Source organism: Pongo pygmaeus, chromosome 1 (genome assembly GCF_028885625.2).
Source record: "Pongo pygmaeus isolate AG05252 chromosome 1, NHGRI_mPonPyg2-v2.0_pri, whole genome shotgun sequence".
In the NCBI taxonomy this organism is placed as follows: domain Eukaryota; kingdom Metazoa; phylum Chordata; class Mammalia; order Primates; family Hominidae; genus Pongo; species Pongo pygmaeus.
In genome coordinates, this window is record NC_072373.2 from 96,644,425 (window position 1) to 96,665,851 (window position 21,427).

The following is a 21,427-nucleotide window of genomic DNA, read 5'->3' on the forward strand; positions in this document are numbered from 1 at the left end:
AAAATAATTTTGTCTATTTTACAAGTTACTTAAAGTTTGTTTCAATTGGAAGGAATAAAAATATAGATAAAACTAAATGGATACAGAAGTTGGGAAGAGAAAGGGAATAGAAAAAGCTTCTGTGGGGAACTGGCTGGGTTGAAAATCATGGCATGGGTACCAGCAGAGTCTGCAGTGGAAGAGTTGATGCCTGGCCCTCTGCCACCAGACAGAAGGTTTCGATTCCTCGTTATCCCGGAGGATGCCTCAGGAATACCTGAGGGAGGTCCATACCAAAGCAGCTCAATGTCCAGATGCTGTGGTACCTCAAATTGACCCAAAGAAGTTGAAAAGGAAGGACAGGCATGGTGGCTTATGCCTGTAATCCCAACACTTTGGGAGGCTGAAGCAGGGGGATCACCTGAGGTGAGGAGTTCAAAACCAGCCTAGGCAACATGGTGAAACCCCATCTCTACTAAGAATACAATAATTAGCTGGGCGTGGTGGCAGGCGCCTGTAATCCCAGCTACTCGGGAGGCTGAGGCAGGAGAATCACTTGAACCCAGGAGGCGGAGGTTGCAGTGAGCTGAGATTGCACCACTGCACTCCAGCCTGGGTGACAAGAGCAAAACTCCATCTCAAAAAAAAAAAAATGAAGTTGAAAAGGAAGCAAGGTGTGAATGTTTCTCTTTTAGGATGCCAACCTGCCCCTGAAGGTTATTCCCCAATACTTCAGTGGCAATAGCAAGTGGCACCGTTTTCAATGTAAGACAGAATGTGCACAAACATAGAAGTCACTGGAAATCACGACAGTTGGATAGTAATGTGACTATGCCAAAATCTAAAGATGAAGAAGGCTGGAAGAAATTTTGTCTGAGTGAAAGTTTATATGCTGGTGTGGTCACTGATAGCTACAAATGAAAGTCCTAGAACTGATTATGTACAAATTGGTTTTCCTCCCTTGGTTAGTATTGCTAGCAGAATGAATCAGACAACAGTAGCTACTGTCTTGGAATATCTGAGTAATTGGTTTGGAGAAAGAGAATTTACTTTGGATTTGAGAAGATGGCTTTATGTCTTATTGGCTTGCCTTGAAAAACCTTTATTACATGAGGTTCATTCACTGATTCAGCAGCTTGCAAGAAGGTGCTCTGAAGTGTGAGGCTCTTAGTAGATAGCAAAGATGATGAGAGAGTTCCTGCTTTGAATTTATGTATATATGTATGTATTTATTTATTTCTTTTATTATTATTATTTTTTTGAGATGGAGTTTCGCTCTAGTTGCCCAGGCTGGAGTGCAATGGCGCAATCTTGGCACACCGCAACCTCTGCTTCCTGGGTTCAAGCGATTCTCCTGCCTCAGCCTCCCGAGTAGCTGGGATTACAGGCAAGCACCACCACCCCTGGTTAATTTTTGAATTTTTAATAGAGATGGGGTTTCACCATGTTGACCAGGCTGGTCTCAAACTCCTGACCTCAGGTGATCCACCCACCTCGGCCTCCCAAAGTGCTGGGATTACAGGAGTGAGCCACCATGCCCGGCCACCCCACCTCTTTTTTTTTTTTTTTTTTTTTTGAGACGGAGTCTCTCTCTGTTACCCAGCTGGAGTGCAGTGGTGTGATCTCGGCTCACTGCAACCTCCACCTCCCGGGTTCAAGTGATTCTCCTGCCTCAGCTTCCCAGTAGCTGGGATTACAATCACTCGCCACCACACCCAGCTAATTTTTGTACTTTTAGTAGAGACGGAGTTTCACCATGTTGGCCAGGCTGGTCTCAAACTCCTGACCTTGTGATCTGCCCACCTCGGCCTCCCGAAGTGTTGGGATTATAGGTGTGAGCCACTGCACCTGGCCACCCCAACTCTTAAACAAAAAAAAATTTGGCCAGGCTGATCTCGAACTCCTGGCCTCAGGTGATGTGCCCTCCTTGGCCTCTCAAATTGGTGGGATTACAGGCATGAGCCACCATGCCTGGCCCACACTTTTAAAATTTCAAAAAGCAACCTATGAGATATCACTAAACACTTTCTAGAAGAGCTACAGTTGAAAAGACTGACAGTACTAAGTGTTGGCGAGTATGTGTGTGAGTCATCGAGCCTGGCCTTTTTTTTTTTTTTTTTTTGAGATAGAGTCTCCCTCTGTCATCCAGGCTGGAGTGCAGTGGCATGATCTCAGCTCATGGCAACCCCCGCCTCCCAGGTAAAAGTGACTCCTACCACAGCCTCCCGAGTAGCTGGGACTACAGGTGTGTGCCACCACACCAGGCTAATTTTGTATTTTTAGTAGAGATGGGGTTTGACCATGTTGACCAGGCTGGCCTCTAACTCCTGACCTCGTGATCCACCTGCAGAGGATCAAAGCATGTTTAAGGCCACAGCATGTCAAAACACCAGTCTTTGGGGTATTACTTTTTGAACCCCAACAGTACGTTGGTAAATTGTTGAGCAGTATCTACCAAAGCCAAACAATTGCCTATCCCATGATACAGCATTTATGAGTATATAGCCGAGAGAAATGAGTACGTGTGGCTACTAAAAAGCATGTATAAGAATGGCTGGGCGTGGTGGCTCCTACCTGTAATCCCAGCACTTTGGGAGGCTGAGGCGGGGGGATTGCTTGAGGCCAGGAGTTTGAGGCCAGTCTGGACAACATAGTTTAACTGCCTTTGCAAAGATTATGCCTGTTTAGAGAAATCTAGCATGGCTGACTCTATCTTGCTTCTAGCCTCACAGACTAGCTATCTTCTCTTATTCCTAGGCATAGGCCAAGCTACCCATAGGAGGAATTTAGTGCATAGCTTAATTTAAAAGCAAGGATGATAATAGTGCCTTCCTAAAACTAACCCCCTTCTTGCTCAGGGAGTGAAAAATGCCTTTATAAGACTAATGAAAGGCCATAGGATTAGGATTATGGGAGGGACTTGAATTCTACTAAAATGTAGGCATAGTTTCTATAATCCCTTACTGCTCAGGAGTCATTTGGCCAGTGGTCTCAAGATTTGTGACTTCCCCAATTGCTCCTATGATAGCATCAGTATTGTAGAACCTAAGATTGGTCTTTTAAAATGTTTTACAGGGTGGGTGAGGTGGCTCACACCTGTAATTCCAACACTTTAGGAGGCTTAGGTGGGCAGATCACCTGAGGTCGGGAGTTTGAGACCAGCCTGGCCCACATGGTGAAACCCCATCTCTACTAAAAATACAAAAATTAGCTGAGTGTGGTGGTGCATGCCTGTAATCCTAGCTCCTCGGGAGGCTGAAACAGAAGAATCGTTTGAATCCGTGAGGCGGAGGTTGCAGTGAGCTGAGATCACACCACTGTACTTCAGCCTGGGCCACAGAGCAAGGCTCTGTCTCAAAAAAAAAAAAAAAAAAAAAAGTCAGACTTCTGTTAGGGTGGTGCAAAAGAAATGGTCAAAACTGCAATTACTCTTGCACCAACCTAATACATTCTGGCAACTTACTGACCTTACCCAGACTTGTGACTCATGATATAACCAAATGGTCTTGTGCCCACCCCCCACCACCCAGAGGCTGACTCAGCACACAAGGACATTTTTCCACACCCCTATGATTATAACCCCAACAAAACAGCAGCACGCATTCCCTAGTTCCCTGCCCATCAAACTGTCTTTGAAAAACCCTAACTTCGATGATCACTTGAGGCCAGGAGTTCGAGACCAGCCTAACCAACATGGCAAAAACCCATCTTTACTAAAAATACAAAAAATTAATCGGGTGTGGTGGCATGAGCTTCTAGTCCCAGTTACTCAGGATGCTGAGGCATGAGAATTGCTTAAACCGGGGAGGTGGAGGTTGCAGTGAGCTGAGATTGCTTCGCTGCACTCCAGCCTGAGTGACAGAAAGAGTCTCAAAAAGAAAAAAAGAAAGAGAGAAAGAGAAAGAAAAGAAAGAAAGAAAGAGAAAAGAAAAGAAAGAGAAAAAGAGAGATAGAAAGAAAAAAGGAAGGGAAGGGAGAAAGAAAGGAAGAGAGAAAGAGAAACGAAGGAAAGGAGGGAGGGAGGGAGCCGGGCATGGTGGCTCACGCCTGTAATCCCAGCACTTTGGGAGGCCGAGGCAGGCGGATCACCTGAAGGCAGGAGTTCAAGACCAGCCTGACAAACATGGTGAAACCCCATCTCTACTAAAAGTACAAAAATTAGCCAGGTGTGGTGGCTAACGCCTGTAATCCCAGCTACTCAGGAGGCTTAGGCAGGAGAATCAGTTGAACCCTGGAGGCGGAGGTTGCGCTGAGTTGAGATTGCGCTATTGCACTCCAGCCTGGGTGACAAGAGTGAAACTCCCCCCACCCCACCCCCAAAAAAAAAAGAGAAGAAAAAAAGCAAAAAAAGAAAGAAAGGCCCTAACCTTCTAGCCTTCAGAGAGGCTGATTTGAGTGATAACTCTAGTTGTACTACACAGCTGGCCTTGCATTGATTAAACTCTTTATTGCAATAAGAGGGTCTCAGTGGATTGGTTTCGTGTGTTCAGTGGCCAGAAGAATCAGTTGGGGAATGACAATAGGCAGACATCATCTCTCTAAAAAACAAACAAGCAAACAAGTTATCTATGTCAATAAAAGTAAGAATAAGCCAGGCGCAGTGGCTCACCCCGTAATCCCAGCACTTTGGGAGGCCAAGGCAGGCAGATCACGAGGTCAAGAGATCGAGACAATCCTGGCCAACATGGTAAAACCCCGTCTCTACTAAAAATACAAAAATTAGCTGGGAGTGGTGGCATACGCCTGTAGTCCCAGCTATTCAGGAGGCAGAGGCAGGAGAATCACTTGAACCTGGGAGGCGGAGGTTGCAGTGAGCCGAGATCATGCCACTGCACTCCAGCCCGGTGGCAGAGCGAGACTCCATCTAAGAAAAAAGAGTAAGAATAATGATTATATCTAAGGGGTTGAGGGTCGGGGAGGTATTGATTAGGAGGGACAAGAAAGAACCTCTGAGGTGTTGGGAACAATCCTATCTTTTTCTGGGTGATGGTTATATGAATGTATACACATGTAAAACTTTATTAAGCTGTATACTTTACTGTATGTATTGTGTGTGTGTGTGTGTGTGTGTGTGTGTGTGTGTGTGTGTGTTTTGAGACGGAGTCTCGCTCTGTTGCCCAGACTAGAGTGCAGTGGCATGATCTCGGCTCACTGCAACCTCTGCATCCCAGGTTCAAGCTATTCTCCTGCCTCAGCCTCCCGAGTAGCTGAGATTACAGGTGCCCGCCACTATGCCCGGCTAATTTTTTGTATTTTTAGTAGAGACGGGGTTCACCATGTTGGCCAGGTTGGTCTCGAACTCCTGACCTTGTGATTCGCCTGCCTCAGCCTCCCAAAGTGCTGAGATTACAGGCGTGAGCCACCGTGCCCAGCTTGTTGTTTTTTTTTGTTTTTGCTTTGTTTTTTTTTGAGATGGAGTTTTGCTCTTGTTGCCCAGGCTGGAGTGCAATGGTGTGATTTCGGCTCACTGTAACCTCCGCCTCCCAGGTACAAGTGATTCTCCTGTCTCAGCCTCCCAAGTAGCTCGGATTACAGATATGTGCCATCACACCCAGCTAATTTTTGTATTTTTAGTAGAGATGGGGTTTCACCATGTTGGCCAGGCTAGTCTCGAACTCCTGACCTCAGATGATCCACCCGCCTCAGCCTCCCAAAGTGCTGGGATTACAGGCGTGAGCCACTGCACTAGACTTACCTCAGTTTTTTAAAATGGAGCAAATAAAGCTAAACTGAGCTACCACTTTTTATCTGTCAGGTTGACAAAAATCCCAGTTTTGATATAGGAGTTAAGAAGATGGTGGGGCACAGTGACTCACGGCTGTAATCCCAGCACTTTGGGAGACCAAGGTGGGTGGATCATCTGAGGTCAGGAGTTCGAGACTAGCCTGGCCAACATGGTGAAACCCCATCTCTATTAAAAATACAAAAATTAGCCGGGCCTGGTGGCACGTGCCTGTAATCCCAGCTGCCCGGGAGGCTGAGGCAGGAGAATCTCTGGAACCTGGGAGGCAGAGGCTGCAGTGAGCTGAGATTGTGCTACTGCACTCCAGCCTCGGCAACAGAGCAAGATTCTGTCTTAAAATTAAACAAACAAACAAAAAAAGAGTCTACTTAGGCAGATAGGATATGGGAGTCCTTGGTAAGGTTCTCCTTTTATTTTTATTTATTTATTATTATTTTCAGATGGAGTTTCACTCTTGTTGCCCAGGCTGGAGTGCAATGGTGCGATCTCAGCTCACTGCAACCTCCGCCTCCTGGGTTCAAGCAATTCTCCTGTCTCAGCCTCCTGAGTAGCTGGGATTACAGGTGAATGCCACCACACTCAGCTAATTTTTGTATATTTTTAATACAGACAGGGTTTCATCATATTGGTCAGGCTGGTCTCAAACTCCTGACCTCAGGTGATCTGCCCTCCTTGGCCTCCCAAAGTGCTGAGATTACAGGCGTGAGTCACTGCACCTGGCCATTATTATTATTATTGAGACGGAATCTCTCTCTGTCACCCAGGCTGGAGTGCAGTGGACGATCTGGGCTCACTGCAACCTCTGCCTCCGGGTTCAAGTGATTCTCCTGCCTCAGCCTCCCGAGTAGCTGAGGTTACAGGCGTGCCCCACCATGCCCAACTAATTTTTGTATTTTTAGTAGAGACGGGGTTTCACCATTTTGGTCAGGCTGGTCTTGAACTCCTGACCGCAAGTGATCCACCTGCCTCGGCCTCCCAAAGTTCTGGGATTACAGGCGTGAGCCACCGCACCTGGCCTATTTATTTATTTATTTTCGAGATGGAGTCTTGCTCTGTCACCCAGGCTGGAGTGCAGTGGCAGGATCTCAGCTTACTGCAACCTCCGCCTCCCGGGTTCAAGTGATTCTCCTGCCTCAGCCTCCAGAGTAGCTGGGGTTACAGGCAGGCGCCATCACACCCAGCTAATTTTTGTATTCTTAGTAGAGAAGGGGTTTCACCATGTTGGCCAGGCTGGTCTCGAACTCTTGACCTCGTGATCCACCTGCCTCGGCCTCCCAAAGTGCTGGGATTACCGGCATGAGCCACCAGGAGGTTCTCCTTTTAATGAAAAGTAACCCCAGATCATTTTCCTTTCTAACAAAGAGCAGCCTGTGAAATAGAGCTGCAGACTTAGATGCCAGCAGTTGTGCCAATCATGTTCAAAATGGCGGTTCCATCTTTCCTTCTCGTTGTCAGCAGCAGTGTACAGTAAGGAGCAGATAATAAGGCGCCTGGCAAGGGGAGAGTTCATTTGCATAGTAAGATTAGGGTGGGGTGGCCAGCCTTCCCCTCAAGCTATATAAACGTCACATCTGATTGAACCAATTTGATTTACCTACGTAAATCAGACATCACCTTCTCAAGCCTGCCTATAAAATCCGGCGAACTCTGCTGCCGGCCAGTCTTTTCCTTTGGGAAGCCCCTCTTTCTCGCCTGAGAGAAAGCTGTTCTCCTTTCTCTTTCTTTCTGCAACCTCCGCCTCCCGGGTTGCAAGCCCAAATAAAGCTAAACTGAGGTACCACGAAACTCCTCCTGTGTATACGTATGTGTCCTACATTTTCTTGGTACAAGACGACGAACCTCGGATTCGTCTGGGGTAAATACCCCAGGCAACGAAGCCACTTTAGTTAGTTACTGTCATCAAAGTTTTGGGGAATTAGTCACTATCATGCATTGCTGGCGGGTGTGCAAGTTGTTAAACCCTATATAGGGTCAATTTGGAATAGATATAAAAGTTGCAAATGCATATTATATCTTTTGACTCACTAATCCCATTTCTAGGAGTTTATCTTACAGATATATTGAATGAAACATAGATATGAGATAACACATTAGGTATAGGTATGGGATTAGACATAGCATTTATAATAGTGAAAGATTAAAAATATATAAATGGGCTAGGCACAGTGGCTCACGCCTCTAATCCCAGCACTTTGGGAAGCCAAGACAGGAGGATTGATTGAGGCCAGAAGTTCAAGACCAGCCTGGGCAAAATAATGAGACAGTGCCTCTACAAAAAAATTAAAAAATTAGCCAGGTGTGGTGGTGCATGCCTGTAGTCCCAGCTACTTGGGAGTCTGAGGCAGGAGGACCTCTTGAGCCCAGAAGTTCAAGGCTGTAGTGTGCTGTAATCATGCCACTGCACTTCAGCCTGGGTGACAGAGTGAGACCTGTCTCAAAAGAAAAAGAAATAAAATACATAAAAATAAACTTCATTAGGGCTGGGCACGGTGGCTCACACCTGTAATCCCAGCACTTTGGGAGGCTGAAGTAGGCGGATCACGATCAGGAGATGGAGACCATCCTGGCTAACACAGTGAAACCCCGTCTCTACTAAAAATACAAAAAAATTAGCTGAGCGTGGTGGCGGGCGCCTGTAGTCCCGGCTACTAGGGAGGCTGAGACAGGAGAATGGCATGAACCCAGGAGGCTGAGCTTGCAGTGAGCCGAGATCGTGCCACTGCACTCCAGCCTGGGTGATAGAGCAAGACTCCGTCTCAAAATAAATAAATAAATAAAAATCAATCGATCAATCAATCGATCAATCAATAAACTTCATTTGATTTTGCTAGAGAAAAGATTGAACTATCTGTCTTTTTCCTCCATAAAAAAAATGATATTATGGGCTGGGCACAGTGGCTTATGCCTGTAATCCCAGAACTTTGGGAGGCTGAGGCGGGCAGATCACTTGAGCCCAGGAGTTTGAGACCAGCCTGGGCAACATGAAAAAACCCCATCTCTACTAAAAATACAAAAAAATTAGCTGGGCTTGGTCGTGGGTGCCTGTAATCCCAGCTACTCTGGAGGCTGAGGCAGAAGGATCGCTTGAATCCGGGAGATAGAGGTTGCAGTGAGCCGAGAGCGCACCACTGCACTCCAACCTGGGTGACAGAGTGAGACTCCGTCTCAAAAAAAGAAAAAATTTTCTAAAAATTAGACAGGGTGTGTGCCTGCAGTCCCAGCTAGCTACTCAGGAGGCTGAGGTGGGAGGATTGCTTGAGCCTGAGTGATTGAGGCTGCAGCGAGTTTTGATTATGCCACTGGACTCCAGCCTGGGTGACACAGCAAGATCGTGTCTGAAAAAGAAAGAAGTATTACAAAATCATTGTTATATGAAATAACAATCAGAGTATGCAGTGAGAAAAGTAGGAGTTTGAGCTGTAGAGTGTCTGACAGAAAATAAAAAAACTTTAGGCCGCGCGCAGTGGCTCACGCCTGTAATCCCAGCACTTTGGGAGGCCGAGACAGGCGGATCACGAGGTCAGGAGATCGAGACCATCCTGGCTAACACGGTGAAACCCCGTCTCTACTAAAAATACAAAAAAATTAGCCGGGCGTGGTGGCGGGCGCCTGTAGTCCCAGCTACTCGGGAGGTGGAGTCAGGAGAATGGCATGAACCCGGGAGGCAGAGCTTGCAGTGAGCTGAGATTGCGCCACTGCACTCCAGCCTGGGCGACAGAGCGAGACTCCGTCTCAAAAAAAGAAAAAAACTTTTAAAAAATTTTTTAAAAAGGAAAAAAGAGAAAAGTAGTAGTTAATATTATAGAAGTGAGATGGGTAGTTACTAATAAAGATATCCTTCTAGATTGTGAGATGTTTGGATTTTTGTCAGCTTTTTGAAATTTGTAATTTCTTTTCACTTTCTAATTAAATATTTATTTTGTTACCATTTTTTTTTTTTTTGAGATAGACTCTTGCTCTGTCACCAGGCTGGAATGCAGTGACGCGATCTCCTGTGTTCAACCGATTCTTGTGTCTCAGCCTCCCAAGTAGCTGAGGTTACAGGCAAACATCACCATACCCAGATAATTTTTGTATTTTTAGTAGAGAGGGGGTTTCACCATGTTGGTCAGGATGGTCTCAATCTCCTGACCTCGTGATCCGCCTGCCTTGGCCTCCCAAAGTGCTGGGATTGCAGGCATGAGCCACCGCACCTGGCCTGTACTCTTTTTTTTTAAAGGACACCCACAAAACTGTGTAAACTCCAAGTCCCACAAAACCTGGATCCACCCTGGCTTGGGCCAGCTGCAGAGGGACTTTGAGGGACAGTAAAACTGTCCACTGGAGTTTTTAAATAAAACAAAACAAAAACAAAAACTGGTCTCTATGTGACAAATCCCTCCTTTCCCCCAAATCCTGTATGAAATCTTTAGCAAAATAGCTATTTTTTAACTTTAAAATTTAACAGAGAACCAGGTGGAAGAGACTTAGATTAACAGCAGCAATGTGAGAAATTCTGTGGGGGTAGAGGGAGGAGTGTATGTGTGGCCACAAGTTCCATAATAGGTAGGGAGGTGACAATTGCCTGCTCTCTGCACTCTTCAGGCTGCACCTGGAAGATTCTGCCCCAGATAAGGAGGCAGGTTGTCAAAGGGACATGGACAAACTAGGGCAAACCCACAGGCACTCATCCAGAGTGATAAAGAGTTTGGAGTCAGAGCCCGGAGATTTCTTTCTTTCTCTCTCTTTTTCTTTTCTTTCTTTCTTTCTCTCTCTTCCTTCCTTCCTTTTCTTTTCTTTCCCTCCCTCCCTCCCTCTCTTTCTCATTCTTCTTTCTTTCTTTTTCTTTCTTTCTCTTTTCTTTTCCCTCCTTCCCTCCCCCCTCCTCCCTCCCTCCCCCCTCCTCCCTCCCTCCCCCCTCCTCCCTCCCTCCCCCCTCCTCCCTTCCTCCCCCCTCCTCCCTTCCTCCCCCCTCCTCCCTTCCTCCCTTCTTTCCTTCCTCCCTTCTTGCCTTCTTTCCTTCCTTCCTCTCTTCCTCTCTTCTTTCCTTCCTCTTTCTCTCTTTTTTTTTTTTTGATAGAGTCTCTATATTTCCCAGGCTGATCTTGAAGTACTGGCTTCAAGGAATCCTCCTGCCTTGGCTTCCCAAAGTGCTGAGATTACAGGTTTGAACCACATGCCTAGCCAAGATCTTGGAGAAATGTCTCAAGAAACTACAGATGGTCTTTGACTTACTATTTCTCTTTTCTTTTTTTTTTTTTTTTTTTTTGAGATGGAGTTTCACTCCTGTTGCCCAGGCTGGAGTGCAATGGCACGATCTCAGCTCACCGCAACCTCTGCCTCCCCGGTTCAAGCGATTCTCCTGCCTCAGCCTCCTGAGTAGCTGGGATTATAGGCATGCACCACCACGCCTAGCTAATTTTGTATTTTTAGTAGAGATGGGGTTTCTCCATGTTGGTCAGGCTGGTCTTGAATTCCCGACCTCACGTGATCCGCCCACCTCAGCCTCCCAAAGTGCTGTGATTACAGGTGTAAGCAACCGTGCCTGGCTAATATTTAATTTTTAATTATTATGGATACTTGCTAGTTAAATGTATTTTCAATTTATAATACTTTCAATTTAGGATGGACATACTGGGATGTAACTCCATCCCCCATAAGTCAAACAGCATCTGTAGTGATGTTGTACTGCTGAGACTCCAAATGGAGGGGTAGGAGGGGGTGGGCACTGTTGTTAGAAGAGGCAACGGACCTCTGCCTACTTAGAAAAGACAATGCTGGGCCTGGCGCAGTGGCTCATGCCTGTAATCCCAGCACTTTGGGTGGTCAAGGTGAGCAAATCGCTTGAGCCCAGTAGTTGGAGACCAGCCTGGTCAACATGGCAAAACCCTATCTCTACAAAAAACACAAAAATTAGCCAGGTATGGTGGTGTGGGCCTGTAGTTTCAACTACTTGGGAGGCTGAGGTGGGAGGATCACTTGAGCCCAGGAAGTGGAGGTTGCAGTGAGCCGAGAAGGCATCCCTGCACTCAGCCACTGCACTCCCACCTGGGTGACAGAAGGAAACCCTGTCTCAAAAAAAAAAAAAAAGCCAGTGCTATGCAGGGCAGGTGGGCCCCAAAACTGGGGCTTAGCCTGGGAGGGTTCTTGGTCCCCCAGGAAAGAATTCAATGGTGAGCCAGTGGTGTTAAACTGCAACTTTTAATTGAAGCGGCAGGGTACAGCAGCAGCACAGGTGCTGCTCCCTGGGGAGCACAGCTACCCCATCGGCAGTGTACCCAGAGTAGCAGCTCAAAGGCAGTTTGCAGTCATTTTTATTTTATTTTATTTTATTTTTTCGAGACAGAGTCTCGCTCTCTCTCCAGTCGAGTGCAGTGGCGCGATCTCGGCTCACTGCAAGCTCCGCCTCCTGGGTTCACGCCATTCTCCTGCCTCAGCCTCCGGAGTAGCTGGGACTACAGGCACCCGCCACCACGCCTGGCTAATTTTTTGTATTTTTAGTAGAGACGGGGCTTCACCGTGTTAGCCAGGATGGTCTTGATCTCCTGACCTCATGATCCACCCACCTTGGCCTCCCAAAGTGCTGAGATTACGGGCGTCAGCCACCGTGCTCAGCCTGCAGTCATATTTATAACTCACTTTTGTTGTTGTTGTTGTTGTTTTTGTTTTTTGAGATGGAGTCTTGCTCTGTCACCTAGGCTGGAGTGCAGTGATGAGATCTCAGCTCACTGCCTCGTGGGTTCAAGCGATTCTCCTGACTCAGCCTCCGGAGTAGCTGGGATTACAGGCGTGCACCACCACTCCTGGGTAATTTTTATATTTTTAGTAGAGATGGGGTTTTACCATGTTGGCCAGGCTGGTCTGGAACTCCTGACCTCAAGTGATCCGCCTGCCTCGGCCTCCCAAAGTGCCAGGATTACAGGCGTGAGCCACCTCACCCAGCCTATAACTCACTTTTAATTACATGCAAATTAAGAAGCGGGCTATGTAGAAATTTCTAGGAAAAAGTTGATAATTTCCAGGCCATCAGGTTGTTGCAATGGAAAGGGGCGGAAACGTCCCAGTGTTGCCATGGCAATGGTGAACTGACAGGGCACAGTGTTGGGCATGTCATGGAAAGCTGCTTCTCTTCAGTCCCTGTTTTAGCTAGTTGTCAGCTTGGTCCTATTTCTGAGCCCCACCTCTTGAGTTGAGTCCTGCCCCCTACCTCTCTAGGACCATTGGAAGAGGTGGGGAGCCAGAATGGCTTTTCTATAAATGTGGAAGGCATTTATATTAAATACCTAACATAGGCTGGGCGCAGTGGCTCACACCTGTAATCCCAGCACTTTAGGAGGCCAAGGCAGGTGGATCGCTTGAGGTCGGGAGTTTGAGACCAGCCTGACCAACATGGAGAAACCACGTCTCTACTAGAAGTTCAAAATTAGCCGGGCGTGGTGGCGCATGCCTGTAATCCCAGCTACTCAGGAGGCCGAGGCAGGAGAATCACTTGAATCCGGGAGGTAGAGGTTGCGGTGAGCCGACATCCCGCCATTGCACTCTAGCCTGGGCAACGAGCAAAACTCCATCTCAAAAAAGTAATAATAATAATAAATAAAAAATAAATAAAATAAATAAATAAATACCTAACATCAAACAATTTATAATTCACATTGGAATGATGTTCATCAGATTTTTTTACATTTTATTTTATTTTATTTTTTTTTTTGAGACAGAGTCTCACTCTGTAGCCCAGGCTAGAGTGTGGTGGCAGGATCTCAGCTCACTGCAAACTCTGCTTCCCAGGCTCAAGCAATCCTCCAACCCCAAACTCCCTGGTAGCTGGGACTACAGGCACGCGCCACCACACTGGGCTAAATTTTTTTTTTTTTTTGAGATGGAGCTTCACTCTTGTTGCCCAGGCTGGAGTTCAATGGCACAATCTTGGCTCACTGAAACCTCCAGCTCCTGGGTTCAAGCAATTCTCCTGTCTCAGCCTCCCGAGTAGCTGGGATTACAGGTGCCCACCACCACGCCTGGCTAATTTTTGTATTTTTAGTAGAGACAGGGTTTCGCCATGTTGGCCAGGCTGGTCTCGAACTTTTGACCTCAGGTGATCTGCCCACCTCTGCCTCCCAAAGTGCTGGGATTACAAGGGTGAGCCACTGTGCCTGGCCTTATTTTTATTTTTTTAATTTTTAAAAAATGTGGGTTCAGCCAGGTGTGGTGGTGCCCACCTGTAATCCCAGCTACTTGAGAGGCTGAAGCAGGAGAATCGCTTCAATCCCGGAGGCAGAGGTTGTAGTGATCTGAGATCACACCATTGCACTCCATCCTGGGCCACAGAGCAAGACTGTCTCAAAAAAAAAAAAAAAAATTCAGGGTCTTGCTGTATTGCCCAAGCTGGAGTGCAGTGGCTATTCATAGGCTGGATCCCATTACTGATTAGCATGGAAATGTTGACCTACTCTGTTTTCGATGTGGGCCAGTTTACCCCTTGTAAGGCAACCTGGTGGTCTCCTGCTCCCAGGAAATCACCAGATTTATGCCCAATGTGGTGGGGACACCTGATTGCATAGTGCAATACAGCCCAGAACTTCGGCCCTCAAGTGATCCTCCCGCCTCCACTCCCCCCAAGTAGCTGGGCCTACAGGCATGTACTATCATGCCTGGCCAAATATTAACAAATACTATATTTATAATTGTAGAGATAGGGTTTTGCTATGTTGCTTAGGCTCGTCTCAAACTCCTGGGCTTCAAGTGATCCTCCTGCCTTGGCCTCCCAACAAGCTGGGATTACAGATGTAAGCCACCATGCACTGCCAATAATGACTATTCTGATGTCAGAATCTTAGGTGATTTTTTTCTTTTTGTAAGTCTGCGTCTCACTTTGCACCCAGGCTGGAGTGCAGTGGCACGATCATAGCTCACTGTAACCTTGAACTCCTGAGTTCAAGGGATCCTCCTGCCTCAGCCTATTGAATAGCTAGGACTACAGGCATGTGCCACCACACCTGGCTAATTTTTTTTTTTTCTTTTGTAGGGATGAGGTCTTGTTATATTGCCCAGGTTGGTCTTGAACTCCTGTCCTCAATTGATCCTCTTGCCTGGGCCTTCAAAGTGTTGAGATTATGGGTGTGAGCCACCATGCCTGGCCTCTTAGGTGATTTTTTATTTCTTCTCTGTAATTCTTTTTCTAAGTGTATGTTATTTCTAGAAATAATAAGGTCATTAATCTTTTTTTTTTTTTTTTTTTTTGAGACGGGGTCTTGCTCTGTTGCATAGGCTGGAGTGCATTGGCACATCTAGGCTCACTGGAACCTCTGCCTCCAGGGTTCAAGCAATTCTCCTGCCTCAGCCTCCCGAGTAGCTGGGACTACAGGCTCACGCCACCAAGCCTGGCTAATTTTTGTATTCTTAGTAGAGAGGGGGTTTTGCTATGTTGGCCAGGCTGGTCTCAAGCTCTTGATCTTGTGATCCACCCACCTTGGCCTCCCAAAGTGCTGGGATTACAGGTGAGAGCCACCTCACCCTGCCCAAGGTCATTAATCCTAAAAAAAAAAAAAAAAAGAAAAAAAAAAAAGAGGCTGGGCCCAGTGGCTCACACCTATAATCCCAGCACTTTGGGAGGCCAAGGTGGGCAGATCATGAGGTCAAGAGTTCGAGACCAGCCTGGCCATCATGATGAAACCCTGTCTCTACTAAGAATATAAAAATTAGCCGGGTGTGGTGACACGAGCCTGTAGTCCCAGCTGCTCGGGAGGCTGAGGCAGGAGAATTGCTTACCGGGAGGCGGAGGTTGCAGTAAGCCGAGACTGTGCCACTGCACTCTAGCCTGGGCAATAGAGTGAGACTCCATATCAAAAAAACAAACAAACAAAAAAACAAAAAAAAACTCGACCAGGCGCGTGGCTCACACCTGTAATCCCAGCACTTTGGGAGGCTGAGGTGGGCAGATCACCTGAGGTCAGGAGTTCAATACCAGCCTGACCAACATGGCAAAACCCTGTCTCTACTAAAAACACAAAAAAATTAGCCAGGTGCGGTGGTGTGCCTGTAATTCCAGCTGCTCGGGAGCCTGAGACAAGAGAATCGCTTGAACTCAGGAGTCGGAGGTTGCAGTGAGCTGAGATCATGCCACTGCACTCCAGCCTGGGTGACAGAGTGGGACTCCGTCTCGGAAAAAAACAAAAACAAAAATAAAAAACCAAAAACCTCTTTTAGATACGTGTGGTCTCTGAAGTTCTAATTCAGCTACTGAAATACCTCTACTGTTGCTTCTTCTCTCAATTATCACAGAAGTGGATTAAGTTCATCCTGATTTTCATGATGTATATAAAAACTCATCTCCAAGCTCAGCAAAACAAAGGATCTCCCATCCAACAAGATGTGCCTTCCTGGCTGGGCCTGGTGGCTCATACCTGTAATACCAGCACTTTGGGAGGCAGAGGTGGGCAGATCACCTGAGGTCAGGAGTTCGAGACCAGCCTGAAACCCTGTCTCTGCTAAAAATACAAAAATTAGCCAGGCATGGGGGCTGGTGCTGTAATCACAGCTATTGGGGAGGCTGAGGCAGGAGAGTCACTTGAACCCAGAAGGTGGAGGTTGCAGTGAGCCGAGATTGCAACACTGCACTCCAGCCTGGGTGACAGAGTGAGACTCTTGTCTCAAAAAAATAAAGAAACAGGCCGGGCTCAGTGGCTTATGCCTGTAATCCCAGCACTTTGGGAGGCCGAGGTGGGTGGATCACCTGAGGTCAGAAGTTCAAGGTCAGCCTGACCAACATAGTGAAACCCCATCTCTACTAAAAATACAAAATTAGCTGGGTGTGTTGGCGGGTGCCTGTAGTCCCAGCTACTCAGGGGGCTGAGGCAGGAGAATTGCTTGAACTTGGGAGGCGGAGGTCACAGTGAGCCAAGATCTTACCACTGCACTCCAGCCTGGGTGACAGAGCAAAACCCTGTCTCAAGCAAACAAACAAACGAAACCCAAAGAAACTAACGAAAAGCAAAAAAAGATGCACCTTCCTTAGATGGCAGTTTCAGGGTCAAGCCCCCTTTTCCATAAATAAAATGAGTTTCTGTTCCCTCAAAAGGAATTGTGATGATTGAAACATTTCCATCTTCTTCTGCTTTTTTTTTCTTTTTTTCTTTTTTTTGAGATGGAGTCTCACTCTGTTGCCCAGGCCAGAGTGCAGTGGTGCGATCTCAGCTCACTGCAACCTCTGCCTCCCGGTTTCAAGTGATTCTTGTGCCTCAGCCTCCCCAGTAGCTGCGATTACAGGCGCCCGCCATCACGCCTGGCTAATCTTCCTGTATTTTTAGTAGAGACAGGGTTTCACCATGTTGGTCAGGCTGGTCTTGAACTCCTGACCTTGTGATCTGCCCGCCTCGGCCTCCCAAAGTGCTGAGATTACAGGCGTGAGCCACCGCACCCGGCATGTTTTTTTTTTTTTTTTGAGGAGTTTCACTCTTGTTGCCTGGGCTGGAGTGCAATGGTGCAATCTTGGCTCACCGCAACCTCTGCCTCCCAAGTTTAAGTGATTCTCCTGCCTCAGCCTCCTGAGTTGCTGGGATTACAGGCATGCGCCACCATGCCCCGCTAATTTTTGTATTTTTAGTAGAGACGGGGTTTCACCATGTTGGTCAGGCTGGTCTCGAACTCCTAACCTCAAGAGATCCACCCGCCTCAGCCTCCCAAAGTGCTGGGATTACAGGTGTGAGCCACCCCGAGCCTGGCTGAAGATCACAGATATTTTTAAAAGGATTTCAGACCTGGATAAGCAGTTAGATTGCATAATCTGTACTTTTTCTTTTTCTTTCTTTTTTTTTTGAGACGGAGTTGCCCTCTTGTCGCCCAGGCTGGAGTGCAATGGCGCCATCTCGGCTCACCGGAACCTCCGCCTCCTGGGTTTAAACGGTTCTCCTGCCTCAGCCTCCCCAGTAGCTGGGATTATAGGCATGTGCCACCACGCCTGGCTATTTTTTTTTTTTTTTTTTTTGTATTTTTAGTAGAGATGGGGTTTCTCCATGTTGGTCAGGCTGGTCTCGAATTCCCGACCTCAGGTGATCTGCCTACCTCAGCCTCCTAAAGTGCTGGGATTACAGGCATGAGCCATCGCGCCCGGCCTAATCTGTACTTTTTCTAATACAAAGATTTTTAGATCTTACTAGTATCTCTCATTAAGGGGTTCAATCAGGTGCTGCATTTTACTTCCAACTATTCTCCAGATATAAGCAACTCCTTAAATCTAGCATTATGGGCCAGGTGCGTTGGCTCACACCTATAATCCCAGCACTTTGGGAGGCCAAGGCAAGAAGATCACTTGAGGCCAGGAGTTTGAGTCCACCCTTGGCATCATAGTGAAACTTTGTCCCTACTAAAATTTTTTAAAAATTAGCTGGGGGCCAGTCATGGTGGCTCACGCCTGTAATTCTAGCACTTTGGGAGGCCAAGGCAGGTGGATCACCTGAGGTCAGACCAGCCTGGCCAACATGGCGAAACCCCATCTCTACTAAAAATACAAAAATTAGGCCAGGCGTGGCAGCTCACGCCTGTAATCCCAGCACTCTGGGAGGCCGAGGCGGGCAGATCACGAGGTCAGGAGCTCGAGACTAGCCTGACCAACATGGTGAATCCCTGTCTCTATTAAAAATACAAAAATTAGCCAGTCATGGTATCAGGCACCTGTAATCCTAGCTATTCAGGAGGCTGAGGCAGGAGAATCGCTTGAACCCGGGAGGCGGAGGTTGCAGTGAGCAGAGATCATGCCACTGCACTCCAGCCTGGGCAACAGAGTGAGACTCCGTCTCAATAATAATAATAATAAACAACTAATTAATTAAAAATACAAAAATTAGCCAGGCTTGGTGGCAGGCACCTGTAATCCCACCGAGGCTGAGGCAGGAGAATCGCTTGAACCTGGAAGGTGGAGGCTGCAGTGAGCTGAGATAATGCCATTGCACTCCAGCCTGGGCGACGGAGTGAGATTTCATCTCCAAAAAAGAAAAAGAAGAATTAGCTGGTGGGGGTGGTGTGCTCCTGTAGGCCTGGCTGCTCCAGAGGCTGAGGTAGGTGGATCACTTCACCCCAGGAGTTCCAGGTTGCAGTGAGCTATAATTGCTCCACTGCACTCTTGCCCAGCCTAGGAGACAAAGTGAAACTCTGTCTCAAAAAAAAAAAAAAAAAAAAAAAGAAAAAGAAAAAAAAAAAGTCTAGCGCTATGGTTTGTATAATGTTGACTCTTAATCATACCAACAAACACTTACCTAATTGTTATTACCTGCCAGTGTTCTGAGCACGTAACAGGAATTATTAAGTCATGTAATTCTCAAAACAAACCTATGAAGTAGGTTTTATGATCACTCCTGAGTTACAGAATAGAAAACTCAGGGCAGAGAGAAGCTGAGTAGTCTGCACAAGGTTACATTGATTATGAGTGACAGAGCTGGGATCTAAATCCAGGCAGGCTATCTCCAGAGTCCAGCCTCTTACCCAACTTTGCACTGCCTCTCATTTGATAGAGGAGTGTAATTGTGCCAGTTTTGAACACTGAGATCTGCATGGTATTTTGGCCTAGTTTTTCCCTGCCTGAAGTTTAGTGGGCTGACCAGATCATCGGACATGCAATAGCCAAGGCATACCATATGTAGTCCACATTTGGAAGCCAAAGACAGTCAGTCATACTGGGATGATTGCATCAAGTTCAGACAGGGTGCCACTGTCATGAGCAGATGTGCCTGATTATGGAATCTTCCCTTTGGAAAGGTTCTTAAAGGGCAACCAGCCTATCCTCTGACTCACTGGTGCCAGTGTATGTGGTATGGAAGTGGATGGCTGGGGTCTTTTCCTGTCTGGACTCTCTCACTGTTTCTCTAACCTTGGTCTGAGGTACAGTCAAGCAGGTTTTTGCCACCACCTCCCCTGTTCCTGGTAGAATGCAGTCTCGGAGCAGGCACGGGATGTGGTTTCATCTTCCTCCAGAGTGTCCTCTCCTGTCTTTGTGCAACACCAAATTCATCCGCATCCCGACCCTTCATCTTGGCGGTAAACACCTCGCCTGGAATCTCACTTGCGTTCCAACCCAAAGAGATTAAATCTCCCTGGACAGCATTCTTCTTCTTCTTTTTTTTTAATGGTTAATTTATTTATTTTTATAGCTCCTGCAATTTAATTAAAAAATTGACTTTCAGTCTGCAAAACTGGCCTCTGCTTAATTAGATTCCACGGATCTGTCCTGAAAGGTATAAATCTTTTTTAAAAATAATTATTACTAAATATACTGCTATGATAAATACATTACTCAAACCCTTTGACGTAGAGAAAAGAGCGGGTGAGGGAGGAGGTTATTTGTCTGTTTCTGTCAGCTCCATTTTTGTTCCAGGCCATGGCCTTGCTCGGGGCTGGCTGGGCGGGGGTTCCCTCTGCACAGCCTCCAGCTGGCCCTTCCACCCGCCTGCTGAGCTGCCTTCTCAGCCCGCCCCACTCTTCCAGGGGCGTCACGTGGGCTGATGAGATAATGTATGTGAAAGCCTTTGTCAACTGCAAGGCACAACTGAATGCCAATTATTATTGTTATTCTTACCATACTCTGGGGAAACCCTGTGGCCCCCACCCCTCCCAAACGTACTAGGCGGGACAGCCCGGGAAACTGAGAGGCTAGACTGCCCCTCCCATGTGGGCGGAGGTTCCTGGCACAAGACGGTCTCCCCGGCCTGTGGGGAGGGCTTTATTGCTAGCTACCCTCCTGCCCCCTCAGGAATGGCTTTCCCAGTTCTTCCTGGCTTCAGGGGCCTTCCTCCGGAAGGAAATCTCCTTAGTTCCAGTGAAAGTTCTCGGGCCGCTGAAATCATCGACCCCTTTGGCCCCTCCTCACCTCCGCCGCACAGCCCCTTCCCCTCCCGGTGCCCGCAGTGGAGCCAGGCTGCCTCGGAAGGATCTGACCGGCAATTTCCTAGAATTGTGCTTCTGGAGCTCCTCAGTCGTCCACTCCCTGCCCCTCTTCCCCACCTCATTTAAGGCTCCTCTCCCCAGAGCCCAAGTCCCCGTAGCTGTCCCAGCTCCACCCTGATCTAACTTCCTAGGCCTCACAGCTCTCTTTATCATAGCCAGTCTCTTCAGGGGCTGTCTACTACCCTTGTGGGGAGGAACTAGGGTATGAGAGGCTACAGGGCCACTAGGGCCCATCAGGAAGTTCAGTAGCTGTGGTTGACAGGACAACCATTCTTGGTTAGGCCTTCCCAGTGCTGTTCATTCCCGGCTTGGCTGGTGAGAGGACTGGACCATGTCTGCTCCCTCTCCCAATAAATTGAGCCTGACTGGGGCCAAAAAGGGTGGGCAGGAAGCACAAAACAAGAAGAGTCACTGGACAGGACGGGAGCAATTTATCCTTTCTTCATCCCAAACTGCCAGCTGTGTCCCAGTGAGCTGTGCCACGCCAGACCTCCAAGCTCCCAGTGGCCATCCTACGTCCAGGTCCTACAGGGTGGACTCCAGGAAGAGGCCTGGGAGGTCAGGGGAGAGGCCTGCCTGCACTTGATGGATGGTCCTGAAGAAATGTCTGGCACTTTCCTCCCCCATGAGGGCGGTGGAGCTGCAGCCACCTCTCCCCCGCATTCCTGCCTGCCTGCCTGGGAAGGAGGGGTGAGGGGTGGGTCCAGCAGGGAAACCAGGGCTCCTGGCCCAGCTGAGAGGCATTTTGCAAACTATGACTCAACATTTGTCTACACTGACATGGGGAATGGAGGA

At 47.6% G+C, this 21,427-nt stretch overlaps 1 pseudogene; it reads left to right on the top strand.

The window, feature by feature from the left end:
- Positions 1 to 132: 132 nt before the first annotated feature.
- Positions 133 to 20,698, top strand: LOC129040204 (gem-associated protein 2-like; annotated as a pseudogene).
- Positions 20,699 to 21,427: the final 729 nt, after the last annotated feature.